The sequence below is a fragment of the Chelonia mydas genome, chromosome 5 (assembly GCF_015237465.2).
Source record: "Chelonia mydas isolate rCheMyd1 chromosome 5, rCheMyd1.pri.v2, whole genome shotgun sequence".
Taxonomy (NCBI): Eukaryota; Metazoa; Chordata; order Testudines; family Cheloniidae; genus Chelonia; species Chelonia mydas.
The window spans coordinates 8,786,583-8,791,892 of NC_051245.2; the positions used below are offsets into that span (position 1 = coordinate 8,786,583).

The following is a 5,310-nucleotide window of genomic DNA, read 5'->3' on the forward strand; positions in this document are numbered from 1 at the left end:
TCTCCAATTTGTCCACATCCTTTCTGCAGTGGGGGGCCCAAAACTGGATGCAATACTTCAGGTGGGGTCTCACCAGTACCGAATAGAGGGGAATAATCACTTCCCTCGATCTGCTGGCAATGTTGCTACTAATGCAGCCCAATATGCCATTAGCCTTCTTGGCGACAAAGGCACACTGCTACTCATATCCGGGTTCTCATCCACTGTAATGCCCAGGTCCTTTTCTGCAGAACTGCTTCTTAGCCAGTTGGTCCCCAGCCTGTAGCGGTGCATGGGATTCGTCCATCCTAAGTGCAGGACTCAGCACTTGTCCTTTTGAACTTCATCAGACTCCTTTTGGCCCAATCCTCCAATTTTTCTAGGTCACTCTGGACCCTATCTCTACCCTCTAGTGTATCTACCTCTCCCCCAGCTTAGTGTCATCCACAAAATTTCTGAGGATGCAATCTATCCCATCATCCAGATCATTAATAAAGATGTTGAACAAAACTGGCCCCAGGGGCACTCCGCTTGATACTGGCTGCCAACTAGACATTGAGCAGTTGATCACTACCTGTTCAGACCAACGATCTAGCCAGCTTGCTATCCACCCTATAGTCCATTCATCCAATCCATACTTTTTTAACTTGCTGGCAAAATTACTGTGGGAAACCGAATCAAAAGCTTTGCTAAAGTCAAGATATATCACGTCCACCGCTTTCCCCAGTTATCTCATCATAGAATGCAATCAGGTTGGTCAGGCATGACTTACCCTTGGTGAATCCATGTTGACTGTTCCTGATAACCTTACTTTCCTCCAAGTGCTTCAAAACTTGCATGTCAAGCTTTTCTAAATAGTCCTCAACCTGTTCTTTCATCTCTCTCCCATAATTTTCACACCTATTTTAAAAATCCTACAGTAATCTGCACAGCTCTGCACTACTGTGAGAGCATTGAAAGCACAGGACACATGGTCCTGAGGTATTTGCAGAACCTCAACAGGAGCTTCATGGAACATGACAATTTCCTCGGTGAGATGTGCTCTTCCAGGGGTAATGGTGGTTTGCTTGATGTTGGGCTTTTGGTTTGGTAAACCAGGGTCGTGAGTTCAAACCTTGCAGGAGCAGGTTTGCAGACTCATTTGTCTTGTCCAGAGGTGGATGGTGGGAGGAATCTTCCCTTATAACGACTTTGCCGTGGCAAAGGAATAAAAGCCAGCTGTCTAGAACTCCCAGGTAGGAGAGCAGCATTTTACCAGAAGTGGGGATCAAACCCACACAGACAAATGTCCATTGGAATTTAAGTCCAACGCCTTAACCTTTCGGCCATCCTGGTGGGTGCTACAAGCCCGCCCCAGCAGAAGAATGAATTCTTGGGATGTCGTCAACGAGCCCACTGCCTTGAGCGTGTGACTAGGGCAGGCACAGCATCACTTAGGTTGGCATTGGAGCAGAGGGAAGCCAACTTGTGGCCTGGCTCCATAGCTCAGGGGTTAGCGCACTGGTCTTGTAAACCAGGGATCGTGAATTTAAAGTTCACTGGGGCCTGTGCAGCAGTTTCTGACAGGGCCTGTTGTTCCCCAGCAGTGGAGTGCTCCCCTTTCCTTAGGTTTTTATTAGTTTTTGGGAGGGGTGCAGCAGGGGTGGGCGCCAGAGGGCTTTATTAAAAAGAAGCAGCAGCCTAAATTATTATACCATATTATATATGTTCAGAGGGTAACAGCAGCAAAAGGGACCTAGCAGAAGTGAGATTCGGACCCACACAGGCTCATGCCCATTGTGGCTTGAGCCCAACACCTTAATCGCTCGGCCATTCTGGTGAGCAGCCAAGAGCAGCCCAACCACTACACCCACAAACGTCTTGGGAGTGCTACGGCGCTCTGGCTTTGGATAACTACCCAGCACTCCTGTGTCTCAAAGGGGTTCACAGAATGCTATGCTTGATTAGGAAACTGCCTCTCTGCGTGTGGTTGGCTAGCTGCTAGCAGCTTGCAGTGCAGGGGAGGTGAAATCGGACCCCCTCGGTCAGAATTTGGGAAAAATCTCCAAATCCAAAGCAAAGACATTGGGTGCCACTGGTCCTGTGAGGGAGTGCTCCTGCTGCTCATAGCAGCATTCCAGGCTTGGGAGACTGCCTATGACCCAGGGGTTGGGAGGATGGGGTCCCAGGCCCCTTATCTCCAAGGCAACAAATTAGCTTCCAGAGGCTCACTGTGGAGCCTCACTTGATCTCCCACAACTCAAATATTAAGCCTTCCGCCATTGCTTCTGTTGGTGGGGGACAGTCTGGCTGGAAAGAACTGTGGCCACCAGGTCATCCCATTGGGTGTAATGGACCCGGTTCTCCCAACCTCCACCCCGTGCTGAGTACACCTCTGCCATGCGCTGAGGGCACCTTTGCCACCCTGCTGAAGTGCCACCTGGAACAGAGCTGTTGAGGAAAGGAAGAGAGTCTTGGGTCAAGTGTCCACTTTCCATAGGGGGCAGCCAGATGGCTGCTCTGCTCTGCACAAAACCCTGATCCAGAGCGAGGTCTCCTACAAAGGCTTTAGAGCCAGCTTCCCCAGGAACATGAGGTGCACTCCGGGTGCGTGGTAGCTCCCTTCCGGCCACGCTACACTCCCAAAATGAAGGGATCTCCGCACCCAGCCTGGTGCATGGCAGTGCAGCACCCGGCCTTGTTCTATGGCAGTGGTCTTAGCAGGTGGGGGCCCTGAGGCAGGAGGCCTAGGAAAATCATACTTCTGATTGTCTTCTGTGCCAAAAAATTAAAAATTTTGCACACTATATTTCAAATTTCTGCATAATTCTGCAAATTTTATTTGTCAAATAAATTTGGAGGCTTCACCATGCAATCAGGGAGCACAGGCCACCGGTTGCACAGATGTGGGAAATCACTGTGAAGCTCCCCCAACCCCCAGACACGGACTCAGCGATGAGGCTGTATTTAGCCCTGGCAGTGCAAGGACCGGGCCTGACCCAGAAACACCCCAGGGCCCTGCCCCTCCATGCCAGGTGCACCAGTTATGGGGACACAGGCTCAGCAAGGCAGGATCCAAGTGTGGAGGGATCTAGGTGTGGGTTGAGAGGGTTCTGTGTGGTGCAATCTGGGTGCGGGCGGCTCAGGGGGGATCTGTGTGCGGGGTGGGAGCTGGATGTCCAGGGGCTTGCTAGGGCATTCTGGGTGCAACAGGAACGGGACTTTGAAGGGGGAACCAGGTGAATGTGCTTGGGGCTCAGCAGGCGGGCTCTGGATGTGAGGGGGGATAGAGCTAGGCAGGGGGGTCTGGGTGTGAGGGGCTCAGTGGGGGGTCCGGATGCTGGGGGAGTGGGACTCAGTGGGCTGGGGATCCAGGTGTAGCTGGTTGGGGCTTGGTTGGGTCAGGATCCGGGTGCAGGTGGCTTATCGGGTTGGTCCAGGTGCAAGGGGAGTGGGGCTCATCAGGGGGCTTCTGAGTGTGGGGGATTGAGGATTGGTGGGAGGGTCTGGGAATGAGGGGGTCTGGATGTATGGGGGTTGGCTGGATGGGGGACCAGCCAACCCCCAACAGGGATCACTCCCCCTGCAGCTGAGGAGCGATGGGTTCAGGAAGCATGGCGGGGCGGGGCGGAGCAGGGTGATGGGGAGGAGATTTTGCAGAGCTTCCCACAGCTGGGGGAGAAATTTGAGGGTGGGTCTGACCAGGCCCCGGATACCATGCAGGAGAAGAGGAAGTCCTGGCCTCCCCAGCCCAGCCAGGACTAGCAGCTGAGCCCGGCTCAGGGCAGCAGCCCCCAGTTGGGTCTTCCCCAGTCCCACCTCCTGCCCCACAGTGATTTACCTCTCTGCCAGTTGCCCTGGCCACCCAAAACATACTTCTGGGGAGGGTCGTGTGACTGTTCTTCTGGCTTTCCTTTGCTTCTCCGTCAGAAAGTCCTTTTTTCTGCAGGGAATCAAAGAAATCTGCAGGGGACATAAATTCTGTGCATGCACAGTGGCTCAGAATTCCCTGAGGAGTAAAATCAGCAATTTCTAGGGCCAGATGTGCTCTTCCAGGAGTGATGGTGGTTTGCTTGATGTTGAGTTTTTGGTTTGGTAAACCAGGGGTTGTGAGTTGAAACCTTGCAGGAGCAGGTTTGCAGACTTATTTGCCTCATACAGTGGTGAGTGGCTGGAGGGAGCTTCCCTTATAGTGGCTGTGCCATGGCAAAGGAATAAAAGCCATCTGCCTAGAGCTCCCAGGTAGGGGGGTGGTATCTTACCAGAAGTGGGGATCAAACCCACGCAGACACACATCCATTGGAACTTAAGTCCAACACCTTAACCTCTCGGCCATTCTGGTGAGTGCCATAAACCCTCCCCAGCAGAAGAATGACTTCTTGGGATGTTGTCAACGAGCCAGCTGTCTTGAGCACGTGACTAGGGCAGGCGCAGCATCACTTGGGTAGGCGTGGGAGCAGAGGGACACAAGCTTGTTGCCTGGCTTTATAGTTCAGGGATTAGAACACTAGCCTTGTAAACCAGGGGTTGTGAGTTCAAAGCTCACTGGGGTATGGACGGTAGCTTGTGTCTGTTGTCCCTCAGCAGTGAGGTGCTTTCCTTAGGTAGTTATTATTTTTGGGAGGGGCACAGCACGGCTGGGTGCTAGAGGGCTTTGTTAAAGAAAAGCAGCAACCTGAATTATTATACCAGTTGTTCAAAGGGTAGCAGCAGAAGCAGGGGCCTAGCAGAAGTGAGATTCAGACTCATGCCCATTGGGGCTTGAGCCCAACACCTTAACCGCTCAACCATTCTGGTTAGCAGTCAAGAGCAGCCCAACCACTACACCCACAAATGTCTGGCTTTGGATAACTACTCAGCACTCTGTCTCTCAACGGAGTTAATCATAGAATCATAGAATATCAGGGTTGGAAGGGACCTCAGGAGGTCATCTAGTCCAACCCCCTGCTCAAAGCAGGACCAATGCTATGCTTGATTAGGAAGCTGTCTCTGTGCATGTGCTTGGCTAGCTCTGGAGTGCCCGGCCAGTGGCTTGGAGTCCAGGCGAGGTGAAATTAGACCCCCTTGGTCAGAATTTGGGAAAAATCTCCAAATCCAAAGCAAAGATGTCAAGTGCTGCTGGTCCTGTGAGGGAGTGCTCCTGCTTCTGCTGCTCATAGCAGCATTCTGGGCTTGGCGGACTGCCTATGACCCAGTGGTTGGAAGGATGGGGTCCTGGGACCCCACAGACCCAACGGCCACAGGTTAGCCTCCAGAGGCCGACTATGGAGCCTCCTTTGGTCTCTCGCAGCTCGACTATGAAGCCTTCCTCCATGGCTTCTCTTGACGGGGAACAGCATCCCCAGTGGCATG

The 5,310-nt window shown here is 52.7% G+C and overlaps 2 non-coding genes across 2 annotated transcripts; both read right to left on the reverse strand.

The window, feature by feature from the left end:
• Positions 1-1,231: 1,231 nt before the first annotated feature.
• On the reverse strand, positions 1,232-1,314 carry TRNAL-UAA. Its single transcript has one exon. It is a non-coding gene; the product is annotated as a tRNA-Leu (tRNA).
• A 2,903-nt stretch (positions 1,315-4,217) lies between these two features.
• TRNAL-UAA lies at positions 4,218-4,300 on the reverse strand. Its single transcript has one exon. It is a non-coding gene; the product is annotated as a tRNA-Leu (tRNA).
• Between the last annotated feature and the right edge of the window lie 1,010 nt (positions 4,301-5,310).